Genomic DNA, 22,904 nt, shown 5'->3' on the forward strand with positions numbered 1-22,904 from the left:
GAACAGAAAGTGGATTCAGGAAATGAAATGGTCATGTGAGTGTACTGTAGAGCATAAGCTGAACTCATCAAATAAAGAGGCCATGCACAGAAGGTGGGCACTGAACGATAGATAGGCACAAAGCTTAATTCGAAATTGTATTTGCCCGGTTTACCTTGCACTTAGAATCATTAAAGACGCTTCATATTTTTGTTTATGGTACTCAGTTTTTATTTTTTATGTCATGTTTATTTGGTTTATCAGACAACATGTGTTTCGGGCAACGCCAGGAAACTGAGCCACCGCAACCTGAATAGGTGGAAAGAATTAAGGAACATTAGCCTTGATAAAGACCCAGAGGAGCCGAAACGCGTGTCGGCTGACAAATCAAATAACCATGACAAGAAAAATTAAAACTGAGTATCATAAACCAAAAATATCAAGCATCTTTAATGATTCTAAGCGCAAGGTAAACCGGGCAAATATAATTTTCAATCAAGACACGAGGTGTGGGCAACACCTCAACCACCGGCAATCTTGCCGCAGTGGAGTCATTTTACTTAAAATGTTGGGGAGAATTGCCAACTGAAGGAATGGGGCGGAGTGGAGGAAGGGTGGATGGTGGCTCTGAGGGATAATGCTAAACTACGACACCACAAGAGTCCCGTTGCCAACGCTCTGTTATAACTTGCATAAGACTGGTGGCGTATCTTCAACATTTTATTCTAAAGACACTCCCGTCTTCTGAAAGATATAACACCACAGTATGTTTTTAGAATTCACTGCATTGACGACAGTAAAACAATGCCAGTCTAGCCAATTAATAACACATACCATGCTTGCTTTATCAAGATGCCCAGAATAAAGTCATGTCACAGTAAGAAAGGGCTATACTGGCTGCCCCAAAATGCCAGTCTGAGTCTAGCCAAGTAATATTTCATATTTGCCTTCTCGATGCCCATAAACAAATGCTGCACCTCTCGCACACACATATACATACATACATACATACACACACACTCAGAATTCATACTCACTCACCATGGACGGCATCAGGGCCTTTCAACCTTTTCGAATGAAAGAGGTCTTGAGCCTCTGGGCTGGCCCGCAGCACCTGCATCCATCTTGCCAGTCAGCACTCAGTGGTCTTGTAACAAAGCAATATATGAATTTCTCTCTATTTTCGTGCTGGGGCTTAAAATGTGCACTTTGCAGCATTCACATTACAAATTGCGTTTTCTCTTCACACGGGATACACAAAGTGTTATCACCTCATTGCCTTCTAACACTGGCTCCTCCGCATCAGCCACTTGCTGACAAAGAAGGGTTTAGAGCTCTTCAGTTGGGCATGTAGTGTTTAAGCTCCCTGCTGGCTGGCCACCTCGAGATCATTGGCGGCTACTAACCTTATCTTTGTTACTGGGTGCCTCAGACTGGTTTCGCTCTAAGCAGGGGGCCCCCAACCATCATGTTGAAAATGAGCCCCCACACATCTTCATTCTTGCCTGCCACCCAGTGACACAACAACAAAACATTGTGCCTTGAAACACTTGTGTATAGGTGCGTTATAAATGCCATATCATATCACATCATAACATTCACAAACATCATTCCACCCAGAACAAACAAACAATGCATTATTTATCATTCATTCAGACACAAAAATCAACACACATATGCTTGCACACACTCACTCACACATGCACCCAGTACATCCATTGCAATGCACCATGTGCACACAACATTCAAATGTGCATTACATACACAATAACATATGCAAACAGTGGTGCAACGGCCACTGAGAAGAGCATGCTTTATCTCCTCCTTGCCCTGACACCTGAAATGTTGGGCTATTTTGACTTGACCTGGCTGAACTACAATGCCATGGAAGGAAAAGACCTGACAAACAGTGCTGGGGGTGAGGTGGTGCACTTTTAACAAAGGCCTGGCAATTAGCAATAATTTTACGCATTTCATTGTTAGCATCTGAATTTGTGTACATACATTTTTAGGCAATTGAAATCATGATGGATGACTTGGTACTTGCATGACAGGGGAGTGGGCAGGGCATGCGAGACAGAAGGCAGCTCATTCTCAGTTCTTAAGTGAATGTTTCTGATACGGAGAGTCAAGAGCTTTTAATATTGAAGCTGACTAGAATTGTCTCATTAGAATATGCAGATGCACCCACAAAGTTTGCCCCTCTTCTGGCGACTACCGCTGTCTCTAAAAGTTAGCCCCTCACTACAGGGTTAACCCACAGTCACGGCTGGCACTATGATTTATGGGGCCCTGAGCGACAAAAGATGTGTGGGTCCCCTCGCAGAAAACGATGTCAAGAAAATGAGTCATTATTATCTATAGGGTTCAAATAAACTGCCATTCAATATCTGAATTTTAACTTTTAATATTATGGCTCTAGCAATATCAGGCGTGTTGCTTATTTTGGAGTAGCCGACCGAGTGAGCTGAATCATTTGTAGAGATGGGGACCTAAATAGAAAATAATGTGATGAGGAAGAGCAGGGCAAAGAGTAATGAAGATCACTGGTAAGTAATCCAAACATACCTAATGTGACTGCACATTCCAAGGATCTAAGGGCAGGAATTGGCCCTGGGCCAGACCGGGCAAAGTGCTTTTGCTGCAGGATAGTGCAATCGTAACAAAGCCTATTTACCGGAAAGGTACTGAGGCAGTCAGAGTAAGCAATTCTGCAGGTCTTCATGTCATCAATCGGGCTCAAGTCCAGAAAAATGTGTGGGGGTTCATTAACAAACGCACATGGACTGAACATATCCTAAAGTGCAATACGCACGTTTAATTAAACTGACCTGGAATAAAACAGCTAGAGGAGATTTTCCTAGAACACTGCTACAAAGCATAAAAGGTGTGCACCCTATTAACCCAAAAATCTATTATGGATAGCAAAATACCAATACAAGACATGTGCTTTGAAGACACTTTCATGTGGGTTTGAGGGTTCAAATCCTGGTGGGTGAAAACATGAGCAAACTAGCTTTTTTGCATGCTAGCCTCAAAGACATGCAAGGGGGATGGAGTCAGCACTGTGAAAAAAGTGAGCGGACGCAGTCAACCCACATGTAATCTCAACTTGTACCCTGAAAATCAACACAGGACCAGGGAGCACATCTTCTCTCCACCAACCTCTCTTCCCACTTCCATTGACCTGGTAAATCATCACAACAAATGTTCCCACTTTTTCTTTCCCCTCCTCACCACGACTTTTGGCTTTCAACAATACTCTGTTTTATAAATCGGACCTGAAAAGTACACACATTATAACTAAAGTACTCCAGCAATATAGGAATACTTATTAAAATATATCAATCAATAAGAGTACACATGTTGTGTTATTTTCACCCCATTTTAAAGACTACAAATGCCAGAATGCAATTCCACAAAATTATAAAGAATGGCTTGTAGGCTGTCTTTCAAGAGTTAGGGCCCAATTCATGGATTGTGCAAAGTGTATGTTTGCAGTGCAAAGTCAATATCAATAAATTTGCACTGACATTGTACTGCAAAAAATACACTTTACACAGTTCCATGGATCAGGGTTTGTGTCGGCAGTGCAAAGTGACTTTGAACCGTGCAATAAATTCCATGAATCGGGCCCCTGATCATAACAAAATATAATGTGAAATGGTAACCTTTGAATACTATCGATGAATACTATGAATCCCACCGAGACCAGCACTCTGGCAGTGGCTGCAGACTTTGAGACAGGCCACCAGCCAAGGTCAGGGACTGAGTCACATATGGTATTCCTGCCGCCCGCTTTATATAATAGACAGCGCCAGCCTGGCTGGGCGCCGCAGGCATTCTCACACTGTACAATGACTTCATTGATGCCGTGGCTGCAATGGATCCCCCCTGACATGCCCTGACCCCGCCAATGATGGGGAGACAATTTGGCATGCCATAAAAGCTGGGCAGGACTTGTTCCCCCATCCCCTCTTATAATTATGCCCATACCTTGCAACTCAAGTGACAACTGTAAAACAACCAAGAAAACACTCAGAGTCAGGCGCAAGTTGAGTCCAAACCTAGTGTCCAAACCATAATAACACAAAGCTTAATTTGTTTTCAATATGTATGTCAGAACAGCAAACAAGCTGCACTCAGCACAGAAAGGACTGTACAGAAGTCTTAAGTTGTACCGATTACCACCTATTGAGAATGTTGTGTAAATAAGGACACATCACAAATGTTGGACTCAGATGGCCTCATCACGACCCAGGCGGTAAGGGGTTTACGGCGCCGTAAACAGCGCCGACCCTTACCGCCTGAGTACGAGGTCCCTTAGCGCCATGGCGAATTTAACACCTGCTTTTAGCAGATCACCCAGTATCAGTTAGGGTAGGGAGTGGAGGGTATGCGAATTTAGGTGTTATGGAGAAGCCATTCCTGGAAGGTTAGAGTCTTTAGGTCCTTTCTGAAATGTAGAAGCCGGGGGAGAGATTAGTGTTGATGGGGAGGAGATTCCAGATTCTGGGGCATAGAAAGAGAATGCCTGTTTTTTGGTTCTTTCCCTCCGGCACCAGCAGGGTTTAAGTCTGCACATGTCCTTAATTTGGGTGGATCACTGGCATCCGGGGATGCTGAGTTTCTCACTGAGTTAGTTTGGGGGCCTTAGGGTGATAGCCTTATAGGTGATGCATCAGGATTTTAAGGGTGATGTGGTCGAATTTGCGGAGACCTTTCATGAGTCGTGCTGAAGCATGTAGCACACATCTCAGGGGTGCTAGGGTAATCAGTGGAGGGTCTTTCAGAAGGGCTGTTCCACCATCCAGATGGGATTGGACCAAGGATTGGACACCAGATCTGATGTTGTTTTCTTGGATGAAGGGCATGATTTTCTGCAGGCAAGACATTTTGTACCAAACCATTTGTGTCTTCCTGCTATGTGCTGCTTGATAGAAAGGTGTTTGTTGATTTCAAAACCAAGGGACTTGGCGCAGGTGGCCAGCCAGGGTATGAAGCCAATGAGGTTCATAGCAGAGAGCCAGTTCTGGATATCCGATCGTTCAGTGTAGTTGGTCAGCAGTAGAAATGTGGTCTTGTGGGGTGGAGCTTCTGGTAAATCCTGGACCTGCAAGAGAGAATTAATATAAGGCCGACCTTGAGGCTGTACATGTCTTTGATTGTGGATATCTTGAGGTAGAGCTGCATGTCATCTGCATAGTCATAGATATTTATGACTTGGAGCCAGGAGGGATCTGAGCTTTTCCATGTAACGCTTGAAGATCACAGGGGAGAAGATGGACCCTTGCAGGGCTCCAAATGTGATGGGTAGAGTTGATGACCTTGAGGAAACCATTTGCCAAATTGGTGGCAGTTAGTAAGGGATGATTTTGAATCAGCTGAGGACGATATTGTTGTTCCCCATGGAGTGATGTAGAATGTCAGCGAGTGTCTAGTGGCCTACTTTGTCAAATGCTGCTGAATGGTCAAGGAGAATCAGAAGGTTGAATGGCATCCTAAAGGAACTCAAGGGCATCATAGATCGCATTTATGGTAGACGTTTGGGTGCTGCATCTTGGTTTGAAGCCAGATTGAAATAAAATTGTTAGCTTTGATGTGTTGGAGGAGTTAAATGTGTGTACTGCTTTCTCAAGGATCTTACCTAGGCAGGAAAGATGGGGTGGTGGATTCTAAGGTTGGCATAATCCATTGTTGGTTTCTTGAGAAGCAGGAGGATTTGTCCAGTCTTCAGGGCTGAGGGTAAGGTGCAGAGAGTGAGGGAGATATTGATAATTGTCAGGTAAGGGAGGAATGCTTCGGTCAGAAGGTTATTGAGTACGTAAGCATGAATTATGTGGCCTGCATACGATGTGGCCTGGAGGAATGCTGAACCCCCACAAGAACCTGAAAAACTGAACAAAAAAACAATCTAAGATGAGATTTATTTCCCAGATAGCATGCTGTGACAACATTTTACAGGCAGGTGGCAGCATCTTCAAATCACTCATAAACAAGTTACCAGGAGAACAACCAACACAGACAGAATCATCTGTGGCATGTATAGTGCATAATTCCATACACAACCTCTCAGTTTGGCTTCCATTGCTTCCTACCTCATTCAATATTTCCTCCCTACCCATCACAGAGACCTGGTGTGGCATAAGAGGGATGGCCAACTTTCATTGTGCCAAAGACCAACTTGCAATTATTTCCAAAGCTCAACTGAATTCATAGCTGTTCATGACAGCTGATGAGGATGCATATCAGCTGGTTTACTGCTCATTTGTTTAACTTCAAACTGCAAATATAAATAATGTCATAGAAACGACCAGGCCCTATGGATGTATGTATCAAAAATTAAACAAGGGTGTGGGAAACTCTATACTGAAAATACCCTGTTCTATGGGATCCCAGAACTTTGTTTGTATGTTTCAAAATGACAGCAAGCATGTGACATTAGCACACAGGCTCTTCTAGGGTGTATCTGATGTAAGGGTGCAGAAGGAGGAAACTGACACAGGTGGCATGATGATTGCTATAGACTTCAGTTAATCAATAAAATAAGGAGACCACCTAACTTTTCCTATCTCTAAAAGGGGACTTCCCTATCCCTAAAACACTAAGGGCCTCATTACGACCCAGGCGGTAAGTTACCGCCTGGGCGGTGACTTTACCACCATGGCGTAAACTACGTTTACGCCATGGTGGTTGGCGGACTTACCGCCCCATTCCGACCTTGGCGGGGCGGTAAGTCCCCAATCCCCATTTACCCTTCCCCATTCCCATTTTTGCCCCATAGGGCATAATGGGAGTGGGGAAGGCGTTAATTACGCCACCGTAAATTACACCTGCTAAAAGCAGGTGTTAAAAGCTCCATGGCGCTAAGGGACCTCGTACTCAGGCGGTAAGGGTCGGCGCTGTTTACGCTGCCGTAAACCCCTTACCGCCTGGGTCGTAATGAGGCCCTAAGAGTTATGTCAGAATGTCCGTGTAAATATATATTCCACCGTCCTGTGTCAAAAACCATACTTCTGTCCCTTACACTTAATACTAAACTAAAGATACTGTACACCTTCTTATTCCAGAAGAATGACTCCCTTCTTCTCAACTAATGTCAAAGGTTAACTTCGAGGTGTTGGTTTCTTCTTAGGTGTATGGCTCCCTACCCCGTGTCATTATTGTTCTTCAACACAAAAGACAAAGTTCCCGAACCTTTCCTGAGCAGACACAATGTCTGTCTTGTAACACTTTATATCAGTCTTTTCAGATCTGGTTACCAGGAGAATGACTCCATGCTCTTGCTATGTTAACTTCAGAGTTTGCTTCAACCAGGGGGAATGGTTTATTTTCACTGGGTTGTATATTTCAACGGTACCAAGGGGAATGACTCCCTTCCCCTGGTCTTTCTTTCACTTTAGTTTCACAATGTAGCACTTTCAGTCTTTCACTTTGAGGTTCCCAGACCCGGATTTCCACATCTCCAGACTTGGGCAGACTTGGTTCACTCTCCTGCCAAGCACTGCCAAGAAGAAAATGACTTCTATTACTTTTTTCTCCTGGGTGTGGGTCCAAGACCAGTATTTCTCTACTGTTGGGATCTGGCCGACCTGGTTCACTCTCCTGCCACAAAGATGATGACTGTCTTTTAATATTGATAGGGGTCCCAGACCCTTCCCTGGTGGTCAGTATAGGCTTCTCCACTACTTTGACAAAGATGAGCGTATGCAGATGCTGCCTGCTCCTGTCGTGACAGCCTGGCATTATAATGAAGAAGGTTTCTAGGGACAACTATGTGTTGCATGGTATTGAGGGGCAATATGTCCCCTCCAGATCTCCCATTTCACCCCTTACCTTGTCTTGGGTTTTGGCACATCACGTGGGCTTCCAGGGATGACGGGCACTCTGTTCGGCTGTCTCAGTGGTCTGCTTCCAGTGCGGCAGAGGAACAGTGTTCCCAGCTCCGATAAGCTCTACTGTTCATCTTCCCACTACTCCTAGGCATGGCTCTGGTCCCACAAGTGATTTGCCAGATGAACGCGGCCAACCGCCAGCCTTCATTCTCTGCTCGCCAAGGCAGCTTTGAACTTCCTGCTCCTGGAACACTGTACACATGCAGACACTCATGGCTACCCATGACTCGCTCGCTAGAGTTAGTTCATTGTTACTTTTTATACAATGTTGTCAGCCTCGTCTGGCTTTGTAATACGACTCCCTAGTTCCTTTCTGCTGCCTTGTCTTCAGCACTCTGCAGGGCCTACTCGTCTCAGTATTTAGATGACTCATAGTTTGGATGATCTTCTTAGTCCCAATTCTGGAGTCTCTTGAACTGGTTACTAGACTGGTGACCCTACACACATACATGGGTTGGTGAGGTATTGGGTTGAATTGGATTATTTGTGGGGTGAAGAGGGAAAATCGAGACCAAATCCATGCCCCCGCACCCCAAGCGCATACATAGAAGAACAACAGGAAGAACAAGGAGCGCACTTATCATTTGAACCAGGCCCCAGCGCACCCATGGGTGACAAATATGCTGAAACACACCCACTTCACCAACAGTGCAACTTCTATGCTACATTAGAATCAATGCTGCAATATCAGAATCTACAAACACAAAAATCCCTGTTTAAAGGCTTGCAAATGCCTATATGAATTAACATGGTCTAAATGCACAGTGTAAAGCTATGTTTCAGGAAAATTACAGCTAAGTTCATTTCACTCACTGAACACTGGCTGCGGGAGCCTTATCAACATTCCTCGCAAAACATTCGAACTGCCAAGGCCGCAAATTCAAGATAAAATTGCTTTCTGCAGACAGACATTTTTTAATTATCCACAAATGCGAATAAATCACGGCAACCCAGTGTGCTTTTTTTTCTTTCTGGCAAAGAAAGACATTTTCTCAAGGACACGCACAACATTGAAACATAACTTGTAACAAGCCAGAGCCCAGGTGCGAACTGCTTGTTCAGCTAAAAGTTATGGGAACAAAGTCACATTGCAACAAGATTAGAATTAGGTAATGGGGGCTGGCACAGCTAAATCAACCCACTGACGCAGGAGGTTAATATCCAATTATCAGGCTCTCTATAAGGGCTACATATGTAACCCACCACTTTGCAGCCAATAACAGGAGGAGATAGGTTTCTGGGAGCTGATCCAATTCTGTGAGGTCAGCCTGCAGTGTGATTATAAAACTTACTTGCAAGACAGCCCCGGGGGAGACGGCGCCTGAACTCGCGATGCACGATGCTCTGTGCTTTTCTTTTGCTTTTTTTCTTTTTTCTTTGCCTAGAAATATATGCAGTTTGAAACATGCTGCTGCCTGCTTGCGACTCTGTTGCATTTCTGGGGGCCATATGGGAGGTGTTGGGGCCTCCCATAGCTGGTGAGGGTATGGCTGCTGGCCCCCCACTGCCCTGGGGGGGGGGGGATCCAGCTTCTCCCCGACAAGTTGGTGCCCTCTGTGAGGCTCATTGTAACATGGGTAAATGAGCTCTGCCTGCGCAAGCCCTGCGGTGGACTGAGCTCCCTGCCGCCGACTCAAGGAAGCTGTGGGACCCTCGCCTGCACCTGAAGACCACCGGAAAACGCGTAACCGGCTAAAGGCTTCGGGGGCTACTTGGAAATACCCCGCTTGAGGGCGGGTGAGAGCCCTGCAGGAGAAGGGGTCCGGTGAAGCGCATTGAGGGAGTGTCCAGCAGTGGTGCAACTGCCAGTGCAGCATAGGAAAATGTAAGTAAACCAGCAACATGGGCTCTGATGGGGGGGAAATGTTTAAAGTAGAAATGTTAAAGTGTTTTTTTTTTTTTTTGGGTAGAAACTGAGGGAGGGATTGTAAATTGGGTGGTGGGTGATTGTACATTGTCGCAAAATTCAGCGCATTGGTGGTGATCGGCACGTGAATTGTAGTTGGGACTGGGATGGTGGCAGTGGTCCCTTCTTGTGTTTTTGAGCATATTGGGTGGGGTAGTGACTCCCTACACATAGAACAGGAGTGCCGCGCTGATTGGTCTAGAACAGGAGTGCCGCGCTGATTGGTCTGGATGGTGATTTCATGTACGGGGTCTGGATTTCCTATGAATTGACGTTATAGATCAATGAGTAGATGAGGTTCCCTGCTAATTGAGCGTTTAGTTCAGTGAGTGGAAGATAGTTGGCTGGTTAAGGTCCCCTGGTGAGGAGCGTATCACACACTAGGCGACGCAGTGTGTGCAGTCCAATTATAAGAGTTTATTGTGGTTTACCTTGTTCCAGTTGAGACAGGAAGACAGCTGTGGGGATTGTGGGGTTTTATTTTGGGATTTTTGTGGGGTTGGGAGAAATGGGTTATTGTTCTGTGTATGCACATTTGTCTTTTCATTTGCATTGTGTTTTTAGTTTGGTGACGTCACCTTCAGATTGATGGATAAGGACACAAAGTTTTGATGGTGAGGAGATAGTGGTGTGGTTTTGGATTTGGAGAATAGGTGACCCAGAGGCGGTGTGTGGAAGACACATGCGCAAGATTGTGGGGGTGTGCCGGAGAAGGCAATGGTTTGGTGAAGATGGATTGCACGTGGAGTGCACTGGCTAAGGTGCGGAGCCAAGAAGGCTCACAGAAGTTGAATAATGTTCAATTATCTTCTAACTTTTGCTCCCTGAACAGCGGACTATCTAAATTTTCGAATTGAATAGAGGTAAAATGTATCACACAATACAGAAATGACTCCCCTTCACCTGTTGTGTAGCACACAGCTTCCATGCCGAAATAAGTCAGTAAAACATAGTGTGCAAAGATTAAAAAGTACTGAAGGTAAATTAAAAAGACCATGGCTGCTCATAGGCGGCTTCTCCAGAAGCGTGCAGCAATCGCTAAGGACACACATACACAGCACTTACACGGGAATAGCTTTAAAAGCACATGGCTACAGTTGAACTGTGTGCACGAAGGAAAGGGAAAATGCGAGGGGTCAGCTGATGCTGAACCAGCGCGAGCATAGGGAAGAGGGGACTCACCCTTCTGAACCTCCGGGAGTGTAATATTTGATGACACAGGGGCAGAGAAAGGCAGATGAGGACAAGTAGGCACAAAATAAATCATTCAAGCATGCGATGGGAGGGGCAGTTAAAAACAGCTTCAACACACACGCACAAGAATCACAATAGCAGTGTCAACAATCACCACAATATGCACCGCCCATGTGGGGAGGATACATGGGGCAGGATGGGATCATTTCAGCAGACACCACAAGCACCAATGCAGGTACTGTCACCACTACATGTACAGACACAACAAATGACAGCACCACTACCCCAGGACTGACTAGAATGACAACACAGGGGCACTGCACAGCAGCCAGCACCCATACAGAACACTGACACAATAGCAATGGTACCGGTTACATGACTGGGTGGGGTCTTCCTGATGGGGAACAAATCTTTCAAAGGACATAGATTGACATTATACCGCTAATAGGACAGCCCAAGACAAACTTGATTTGACTCACTCTGCCACACACACTCATGCTCCACCTCCCCGACAGAGCGGGCGAGACGCGCGCCGACACACACACTCACGCACACTCAATAATGCAGAGGACAATTGCATAGGGGTGGTGATGGGTATCAAAACATTTTCTTTTCTGGGTGACAGTGGGGCGACTAGGCCATGCATTAGGGAAGAGACATTTGTGACATCATGAGCAATGTGGATATGACCACCTTATTAACAGAGAAATCCATAACTTGTTAAACACCAGGCATACACATGTTGAAAGTAAGGAAGATTGTTTAAGAATAATGGGGGTGCACGGTACAGAGGGGGGTGCATAATGATAGCGCATCACAAGAGAGTACATTTAGCTACATTTTGAGCACACATCTTTCAGTGAGGAGACTGGGCTCATAAATACACGATTAACACAGAACAATTAAATGAGACACACAAGGTGGAAGAAGGTGCACTTGAGGGGGGAGGCCTACATTTCATTGACAGTTCACCACAGGAGGAGAGAAATAGGGGTAAAGGGTGGATGATCCATGTTCCCAACAGAATGAATTTGGCGACACAATAACAGTGCAAGTGGTACTGCCACTAGCGCTTTTGAAAATAACACTGGCACAAATGCATTAGCCAACACACATAGGGAAAGAGGTCATTGCTGCACGAACTGGAGAATGATGGTTGTATTAAAATTTGAAAGCAGATATTGGGGGGAGAAATATATATTGTTTAAATGTAACAGTAATTAGAAATATATATTGTTTAAATGTAACAGTAATTACAGTAGTGGAGTAATAAAATACTAGACTAAATGAGTAATTAACAGAGTAGGTAGGCTTTAAAAAGTGGACATGGGGTGGGATAGAGAGAATGGGAGCAAATTGGTAGCGGATTTCATTAGTACCAGCTTAAAGTGCCTGCAGTTCACTGCGAGGCACACCCTGAGAAGTGTGAGAGGAGCCATAGAAAAGGAAAAAAAAAAAAAAAAAAAAAGGATTTAAAAACCCTGCGATTATTTTAACAAAGTAACATGGTGCACTTAATTTAGAAACACAGCCACCCTATATGACAAATTTACCACCCTGATGTTTCCCTATTTAGCTTGTCAGTGCCTGATGCCCCACGGGACAAAGGCACGCACTATAAACAACTTACAACAAAAGCACAGTAAATACAAAGATCCAAAGGCCCATTTGTACACTAGCACCCAAATTGCATATATATGATTGAAGAGTGTAATGAGTATCTTCACATAAATTAAGTGCCTACCCATTTTCTGGGTACGTTCCGAATTGTGTAATAATTTACAGTCAGACCGCCATTGAACGCCACCAGGTGGTGACAGGATGGTGCATAGGTGTACCATTGGCTCCTCCCACTAGGACACTGAATAGTGTGAGAGTAGTGCAGAGAGGTTAGGTCAAGAAATTGAAGAATATGTAAATTCTCAGGTCTCAAGCGCTTCCATTTCATTTCTCGCCAGATCCAAAGGACCCAGGGCAGGCCTGAAGACAACGGACAACCAACACCCAATGGCTATGGACTACAGTGGGACATTTTCCCCTCCTGACAGACTTTGTCAGAAGTGTAAGGCGTCAAGCCCTACAAAGCGGTGGCCACCCTGGCAACGAGGGAGCAACGATCAACAGGGCCAACGCAAGAGATTTTCATGAACTGCAAAATAGCACGAACACTCCCGAGTTAGGGAAACATGGCCATCCCATGGTCCAACGCACACTAGCAACTAGAATAGGGACCGACACACGCATTTCCAAAGTTTAATTGAGTTTCATATTACATTTTTTGCACCTACAGCTGTAACACTGTTTTGTTTCTTCTCTTTTCCCCGCACATGCAGGTTGTTGCGTATGTATGCTGTTAGAAATGTGTAGGAAATTTCCTTAATGTTATCTTCCATTAGAAACTGTGAGGCCTACTGATTAAAACATTGTGTAGCATTCCCCACTCAATTGCCCACCCTATCAAGAACCTCAGACCCCTTAGAGCATGTTTCCCTGAAGTATATTTCCTTGCTTCCATTGAATAAACAGCCCAAGATTTTCCCTACCCATATTGAGAAATTTTGAAAACACGAAATGTCCAGGGGGAGGTTTGATTTTGCCCTTAGTGATTGTTTAGTTCGCGGAGCTTGAGGTTACTAACATGTACTAATGAATTAACGCTTTTCTTGCGATTTTCAGGCGGGCAACTTTATCATCTCATCAGCTGCAAGGACCCAGCAGCGTAAGTGGTTATGGGCACGCAAATAAGGACTTTTACCTTCACGATGGGACTATTAATGATGAACGAAATAATGGGGGTGGTACTTTGAAAATTATATGTAATAGTGAGCATTACCGCTGTATCCCCTGCTAACATTCCCTTACCTAAGCAGGAAGAGTTACGGCGTCAGTGGGTGAGGAAAAGCTGCTGCTAAAGTAAGGAGAGTTAAAGGCAGACACAAGGGGAGTAAAACATACACATAACACACATATCAGAAGTGACCAACAACATGCACACATGTACAAAATTGGTAGGGACACCACTGGAGAGAGCTGTCCTGACTGTTCTTTAACATATGCCGGAAGAGAATTGATTACAACAGAAATTACTACAGCAGAGCACGACGCCCATGTATGACAAGGTGCGAAGAAGATTGCAAGGGAAGACAGCAACATTGAGATTGAAAAAAAAATAAAAAATAAATAAATAAATACATAAATAATAAAAGAAGAAAGAAAAACAAAAAGAGAGAAGAAAAAATAAAAGGAAAAAGACAAAAATATGATAAGTGCCTAACAGAGTGGGAGAAAAGAGCAAAGATGGTCACTGAAGAAGGACGTATACTGTTAAGGTACCAACGTTATGTTACCAGCACAACAGTGACAAGAAGTGGACAATCATGCTGGATGAGAGAAGGTTGAGAGAAGTTGCGAGATGAGAGCAGGAACATCACTGCTTATGGACTACTATTGAGCACATGCATCCAAAGATCAAGAGAAACTACCACTGAATTGGGGAGGAGAGTGTTCATTGGTGCGCATCAGCATGCCCTTGTTGGTGATGACCAAGGAAGATGTGAAGAGTGACACATTAACAAAGATGGAAAACAACGGAAGAAGAGAAACAGACAGAGAAGTAAAAAGAGGGGGGAATTACTTCTCGAGCGAGACAGAAGGATGAGTGGGTGAAGTACCAGCATACCAAAGAATGATCAGCAAAAAAAAAAAAAAAATGCTTCTGAAAAGAGAAAGCAAAGAACTAGCTAGTGCTTGCATGGTAATGGATGACATCATGACTGCCTGGTTGCTTGAAGGTGATAACGGAAGGACGAGTACCGAGCACAGCACCATTGTGCAAGATAGAGATACATTGCAAGAGAACAACAGAAGAAGACATCGGAATTCAAATAAGAGACATGGTGAAAGGAAGAGCCGGACTAAGATAGCGGTGCGCAACATGGTTCCAGCAGTAATAAAGGTGGCCACTCCCTGTGATCAGAGGAAGTACGAAGGGAAGTGAGTGTGGTGGAACACAGAAGGAGAACACTCCTATATGTACTGTTCATCAACAACAATGCAGAAAATTATGGACACTTCAAGGAATTGACAAAGATATGCAGACCGGAAGGAGATGAATGTTGCTTGGTGGTGTGGTCGACAAAGTCGACCAGAGGGGGGACTGAAGAGGGAAAATCGAGACCAAATCCATGCCCCCGCACCCCAAGCACATACATAGAAGAACAACAGGAAGAACAAGGAGCGCACTTATCATTTGAATAGGCCCCAGCGCACCCATGGGTGACAAATATGCTGAAACACACCCACTTCACCAACAGTGCAACTTCTATGCTACATTAGAATCAATGCTGCAATATCAGAATCTACAAACACAAAAATCCCTGTTTAAAGGCTTGCAAATGCCTATATGAATTAACATGGTCTAAATGCACAGTGTAAAGCTATGTTTCAGGAAAATTACAGCTAAGTTCATTTCACTCACTGAACACTGGCTGCGGGAGCCTTATCAACATTCCTCGCAAAACATTCGAACTGCCAAGGCCGCAAATTCAAGATAAAATTGCTTTCTGCAGACAGACATTTTTTAATTATCCACAAATGCGAATAAATCACGGCAACCCAGTGTGCTTTTTTTTCTTTCTGGGAAAGAAAGACATTTTCTCAAGGACACGCACAACATTGAAACATAACTTGTAACAAGCCAGAGCCCAGGTGCGAACTGCTTGTTCAGCTAAAAGTTATGGGAACAAAGTCACATTGCAACAAGATTAGAATTAGGTAATGGGGGCTGGCACAGCTAAATCAACCCACTGACGCAGGAGGTTAATATCCAATTATCAGGCTCTCTATAAGGGCTACATATGTAACCCACCACTTTGCAGCCAATAACAGGAGGAGATAGGTTTCTGGGAGCTGATCCAATTCTGTGAGGTCAGCCTGCAGTGTGATTATAAAACTTACTTGCAAGACAGCCCCGGGGGAGACGGCGCCTGAACTCGCGATGCACGATGCTCTGTGCTTTTCTTTTGCTTTTTTTCTTTTTTCTTTGCCTAGAAATAAATGCAGTTTGAAACATGCTGCTGCCTGCTTGGGACTCTGTTGCATTTCTGGGGGCCATATGGGAGGTGTTGGGGCCTCCCATAGCTGGTGAGGGTATGGCTGCTGGCCCCCCACTGCCCTGGGGGGGGGGATCCAGCTTCTCCCCGACAGGGGGCTATGAGGAGTAGATTGGAGGTGATCATACCACGTTCACCTGAGATGTTCTCTCTGATCCCAGAGGGGGAGTCTCTCTTCATGAGATCCTCCCATTGAGTACCACCCACATGTGGACTATCGAGTAGCAGCCTCACCTCCCTGGCCTCACCTCCCTGGCTTCATGGGAAGGGGCTCGCCCTCGGAGAGAAGTGATGACATCTCACGATTCATCACAATGAATAATGAAAATAGTACATCCCATTGGGCAGGATCTCAAGTTGTCAGTTGTGATAAAAACACCCACTTGATTTTTAAGCACACAGTACCTGTATTGCTATATTTTAAAACTGTACGGGAGTGCAACATCGGATGTACTAACAATGCCACAAGTTACAGGAAATCATTTAAGACCTCTATTTCTGCATATTTGTATGAATTGACAACGGAGTACATTTACATAAAGCAGTTACTTAGCATGTATACTACTGTGTGCAGCAGAAAAAAATACTTTACCCATGGACAGCTGTGTGTGGCTATGTCATATATATATGATGAAAAGCCATCTACCAATTGATGGAGCAGAGTAAAACAAAGGGGAAAGGGGAAAGAACGAATAGTGGTGATTAAAAGGGTTCATCCCGTGTGTTCAAAGCATGTAGATCTCAGTCACCGCCACATTTACTGCATTCTGCTGGACTCGAAATGAGGTCCTGAGTGCTGTTGTACACGTCTCAGTATTCACAGCACTTTTTCGGCTTCAAACTTCCTGTTTCCACTGCTTCCACTTCCAAAATGTTATCTTTCTTAAGCTATCGTCATTGCACAGTAAATGTGAGGTGTTACTATTAACCAACTAAATGGTACTCTTTGTAAGGATAAAAGAAAAAATGGCCTCAATTGAAACGTATGCAGGTTCTGTAAAGTTCTCCAGAGATCTGGGATACACCAGCAACTGAATACTTTACACTTTCCATTTGGCGGTCATCATATTCTACCAATTATGGGTGAAAACTCCATTGAAGAATCATACATACAGCACTTCCTCCATTAGGACTGCTTTACATTTCATACCAGGGGCATTATCCAAGAACTACCTGCCTTGAGGACAATCGAATGGTCGAAACACGTGTCGGCTGTAACAAGATTAAAACATCCTTACATATACTTGGATGACTGTATTGTAGTTATACCATCACGCTTATAAGATTTGAACCCTCTGATAATTGGACATTATATTATAGATTTCTCTGCGCTGTTTTGCAGCACACCCTTTTCAGTCTTCTTGTACTTGCACAGTATCCCACCTTCTGGTGCATAGGTAATTCTTTTGGCTAGTGCATTCTCATGGGAGAGGGAACATTCATAATCACCAGCATCACCTTAACTTCGTGTTCCCACATCTGCACTTCCAACACCCCATGTGGAGGATGCTGCTGGTTTTCTCATCCCATGAGGTCAGGACAAGGGGCTTGACTGCCTGTGGCAGAACTCTCATGCCTGTGTTTTGCAAGGGGGCTGCTGACCCTGGCCTTCAGGTAATTCCAATGCATGCAGCAGTACTTGCTGTCCCTTGGAACCCTGCTCACTGCTGGATCCTTGTCCCTCAGGCTGGCCCAGATGGCAGCCTTCCTCTGGGCAGAGGTCCTCTGGTGTCTGGTGCCATAGAGCTCATCAGCCAGTGTGAGGCACTACCTCATCTGCATACACCTGAAGCTTACCCTTGCTGAACTTCACCCTGCACATCCTCATGTCCGGCACCTTGCCTTCTCACTTTTCTTGTGTCATCTTTCCTGGGACTCCTGTATTTGTATGGCAACAGGAAATGGAAGATTCAGGGCAGATTGGATTTTCAAAGATGGCCCTGCAGGACTTCATTTTCCCACAATTATGCTATTTCCTCTGGTGGTAATTGCGCTGACAGAATTTGCGTTGAATTGATTTGTGGTAATGGAAATGCTGCCGATGCAGGGTGGCATTACCATCCAAACTTCATTTACGGCAGTAATTCCGCCATACAGAATTAATGTTACTGCTGATGGTGTTTGTGTGCTCCTTTACCTTGTGGTAATTCGGCCAGTGACCAGGGCTATAAATGTCATTCCGTCCAGCAGAATTATAGCCACCCAACTCGTAATGAGGCCCATTCTCTTATACTGCTGTGTAGCACTACTGAGCACTTCATCAGTTTAGACAGTTTGCCTTTGTTTTTAAGGAATGATACAATTGGCATTTCTGACTTAACTGACAAACCGATAACCATTTGGCTGAACAGGGGAACATCATGTAGCTTATATAAAAGCATAACAGACTAGTACTATATGATAGGCAAGGTCATAGAAGCAGTTGCGAGGGGGGACCAGAGAGTCATTGCAGCTTGCAGTGCAGATCCCCCACTCTCCCTTGTATCTCTTAGGAACAACGTTATATACTTTAAACAATCTTTAGCCCCTACCTCAAAGCAACTGGGACATGACAGGTAATTGCAACAACAATGGTTGAATATGTAAAACAAGCAAATGCAAAAATCAATGAAGGTATCAATTTGAGGATATCATTAACCCAAACAATGCCACTTTTCAGGACATTTCATCATGAGATGTTGAGGCATTGGGCCAGCAGCAAAGAGAGTGAAATTCCCTGCAATGCAAACCACACAAAATCAACGGTGTCCACAGAAGTAAGCAACATAAAATACTGTAAAAATGGTAGAGAAAAATATCATACGTGCATAACAAAACAGGCTGTATTCCACAAACATAATTGCTGTGTGATATCAAAAATGTAAAAACTAACACAAGAAATAAGGACATCTTTGTCATACAGCAAGACAAGCTATTATATTCCCTCTTAACAAAGATGTGAAGTCTGTGGGACAAAAAAGACATTCTTGTTGTATATGGATTCCGTGGGAAACAAAAAGCAGCTATACCAATCCAAAAGTCAAAACTCCCTGCTCTGACATCACCGCAGAGGATTAAGACAGGCTTATGACAGTCGTATTTGTCTGTGGTGACTTCACACACCCCCTCGCAACAGCATTGCATTGTTACCCCTCCCTATCAATATTAGAAATGAGAGCCCGCTCTACCGCTCTCGACAACAAGTCCCTCTTTTCATTGCTGACATGCTGCTACTGCACAAAATCATACATATATAAAGAAATACATGTGCCATCGCTCTGCACAACACTCCCTACAGCGTTGCTCTAAGCCCCATTTGAAAAAAGTACCTTCATTTTCACCTGGCTCACAACCAGCCAGCTCAAATAACACCCAGGCTGCAGTACATACACGTAATCTATGCACAACATAAAATTGACAGACTGTCAGCTGATGGGGAAATGTTCTACCTTGTCGTTCTGAATCATATCACAGACAGTACGACCTTTCCTCGTGTTGTCTATCAGACATGTTTCGGAAGCACTCAATGGAAAATGTCCCTGTAGCTGACAGTCGCCCATGTATACTTGTCTATATCATCCCCAAACACAGAAAAATTTACAGTGAGAAGCACAGGAGTGAAACACATTGAAAGGGAGGAATTGAACTTATATGGAGGAGAATATCTGGAGATAAAAACGGATATATACAGTGCAATGCTGTGCACACTCATTGTCCAAAAACTCATTAGAATGTGTAAGAACAGTGATAAAAAAAAGTCTATATTTTCCATTTCAGAATCAAATGGAACTTTCATTGAAGTCTTCGTAAAAACAGATGAAAAGATGTCAGAGAAAAATATATACTTTATTGTATGAAGTATTGGAATTCCAAAAGTAAGCAGAAATCGACAAATAATGATGACTTTCCTGTCTCTTATTATCGCCATATATATATATATATATATCATCATGTACAATGATTACTTTTACATGGCCAGAGTGACGAGTTAAGTGAGAACGTATTTGCAAATCTGTTTGAACACTCTTAGACTTCTTTTTGAAAGGCAATATCTCTGTTTTTCACAGTCAGTACTCGCTGCCATATGGTAAAATAGGTAACAGGCTGGAGCACAATAGTAGAATCATTGATGTCCCAGTTTTAGATATACCATCTCATCCCCCCGTCAACTGTGAATTCTACCATTTCAATAATTATGTCAGCCATTGTTATCTTCTTGTTATCCCTTCTACTGCGAATGGAAAAAGAATTTGGAGCAAATTAAAATGATGTTAACCCTCCGTATTTTCAAGGAGAAATAACATTTTTAAGTCTATAGATACACTGAGATGCCATCTCCTCTGTCATGCAAAATCTTCTTTAACGCAAGAGAGTGATGAGACATTGTACAGTCCTATTCAAATCTCATACAACATACAATTCTTGTGTAAGAAAATGGGACTCATTAGGATATATCCATTATTTCGTTTATTGGCAATTATTTATTTCTTGACATCATTCAATTTGGTTGATTATAATACATGTAGTCCAAGCTAGCAGACTTACAACTCACAGAAACTAACGGTTGTGAATTCTCCATAATGAATTACACATATAATATTGTTGCAATAATCAAAGCCAATAAAGTTGCAAGAGTGTGTAAGTGGTGTGGCGTATCAGAGGAAAGTCTTGGACTAGAAGACCTATTCGGTTTACAATGCTTTTATTTAGCTTAAAGAAAACACTGTACTGACCCCACTTCTAATACTTTAGTTCCCTACCTACCAAACTAAATCAAGTGTGCTTGTCACTATGAGTGAAAGTAATGAAGCTTGTCCTCTGTTCAAAATCCTGTTCTTTACTCTGCAGTCTCCTATTGACTCCAGGAATCTCTCCTAGGGCCATACTTCGTTATCAGGAGAGAGATTCTCTGTGGGTTTATCAGTTCATGTCCATCTTGTCAGAGTTCAACAAATACAGAAAAGGGGTTTTCCTCAGATTTGACCATTCTTAATTTGCACATTCAAAAGAAATTAAATTCTTAAAAACATAGCAGATGAAGGTATGTTTCCTTAATCTTCTTCTACCATCTAATTGGGTCGATGCCAATGACAGTCCACATTCTCTTGATTCTGCTTTCCCCTTGGGCTGATTCTTACTTTGCTTTATAGGGCCCTACTGACTCCCTTGACCCTCTTATTCACAGCTTCCGCAAGGTAGCTCTGGTCCGATGATGCTGGTGTTATACGCAGCTCCACAGCATCCCCCAGCATGGTACACCAGTGGGAGAATTCCTCCCTCACCGCCTTGTTCTTCTCTCTCTGGTTTCTCGTTCCCCTTTTATACGCTGAGTTCAGAAGTGTTTTTTGAGCTCCAAGCCCACCCCGTCATCAGTGTGGTCATGCCTTCCCTCTGGGAAGCCAACTCAGCCTTGGCAACTCTGCATAGCCTGTTGCCTCATCGGCCACGTTTTTCTCCCTCACTTGCTTCTCTCTGAGTGTCTCCCAAGGTCTCTGTCTGGACCTCCTTCTGGGTCCTTCTTCTGGGCTGGCTCTGCTCTGCTTTTCCCAATCCAGACCACCCTGGAGTTTCTCTCCCCCTCAGGTTTCTCTCCTGGTATCTCTCTGGGTCTACATCTTTAACACTTTCTGGGTCCTTCCGCTGGGCTGGCTCTGCTCAGTCTTGCCAACTCTGCAGGGCCCCCTGTCCTGTCAGACGTTTCTCTCCCTCTCTGGTGTTTTTAATGGTGTTTCTCTGGGTCTCCATTTGGACCTCCTTCTGGATCTTTCTCTGCTCTGCAGCATGGCACCACCTCGCAGTGACATTTGCGTGTCAGAGGATTGCCTCTGCGTATTGTCTCTCCTCCTTTCAAGTGAGTACATCCTGTAATTCTTGTTATCAGATACGAAAGGGGGATGTTTGATTATCCAGCTTCTTGAAAGATCAGCATTGCATTGAGCCAACTGTTTAAATGTATTTCCTATATTATTATTAGTTCTACAGCTGGCAGACAGATCCACTTCTGCTATTCCCAAGTATGCAGACTAAGTCTCAGAAAAGCAGAGTTCCTTACTGGAAAGGGAGTCCCTGTCTCTTGGTGGGGAGTCACTCACAGTGAAATCCTCCTTTTGCAAAACCCTTAGCGGGCTCACCTCCATAGCCTCAATGTGGATTACTCCCCGATTGAAGAAGGGACAAAATACCTGCATTCTTTACACTGCCAATCTTGACCACAAGCATCCCCACCAATATTCAATGGGCCTCATTACAAGGTTGCCGGTCTGGTAACAATGTTACACGTAGCCTTGCCAGTACTGTTGTTACCGGACCGTTAAACTACAAGGTCTGCTCACGGGTGCCTGTCATACGGCACCCGTGAGCAGACCTACACGGTAGCACCGGCCTCCCTATTCCCATTGAGTCCTACAGGACTCAATGGGAATGGGGAGTCATTTTTACCGGCACCCGGCAAAGGGGAATTACCGGGTCCGGCAGGGCCGGAATGCCCCGGTACATCCTCATTGCCGGGTGCTGGTAAAAAACGGACTCCATCGGTATTTACCGGCACGGCTACAGCCACACTTATAATGACCCCCAATATCTTCATGACTGCCCTGGAGGCTGATGGTAAGGACGTTTCCTCATATGAGGAATCCCCCTTCCTTCTACAGCTCCACCTCTTCGTTTGACTTCATGTCGCACACATTTTTCTGCCATTCTGGTGACCTACAAAAATAGTTTTTTCCAGCTAGAAAATAAAGGAATGAGAAAAATGGGAGAGAACTTCAATTGAAACATGTACTATATTTAAGAATCAGAGGGACGTGATAAGCACATTCATTTATTATACAATCATTTGAA

Source organism: Ambystoma mexicanum, chromosome 1q (genome assembly GCF_040938575.1).
Source record: "Ambystoma mexicanum isolate Mex_15411 chromosome 1q, UKY_AmexF1_1, whole genome shotgun sequence".
NCBI classification, from domain to species: domain Eukaryota; kingdom Metazoa; phylum Chordata; class Amphibia; order Caudata; family Ambystomatidae; genus Ambystoma; species Ambystoma mexicanum.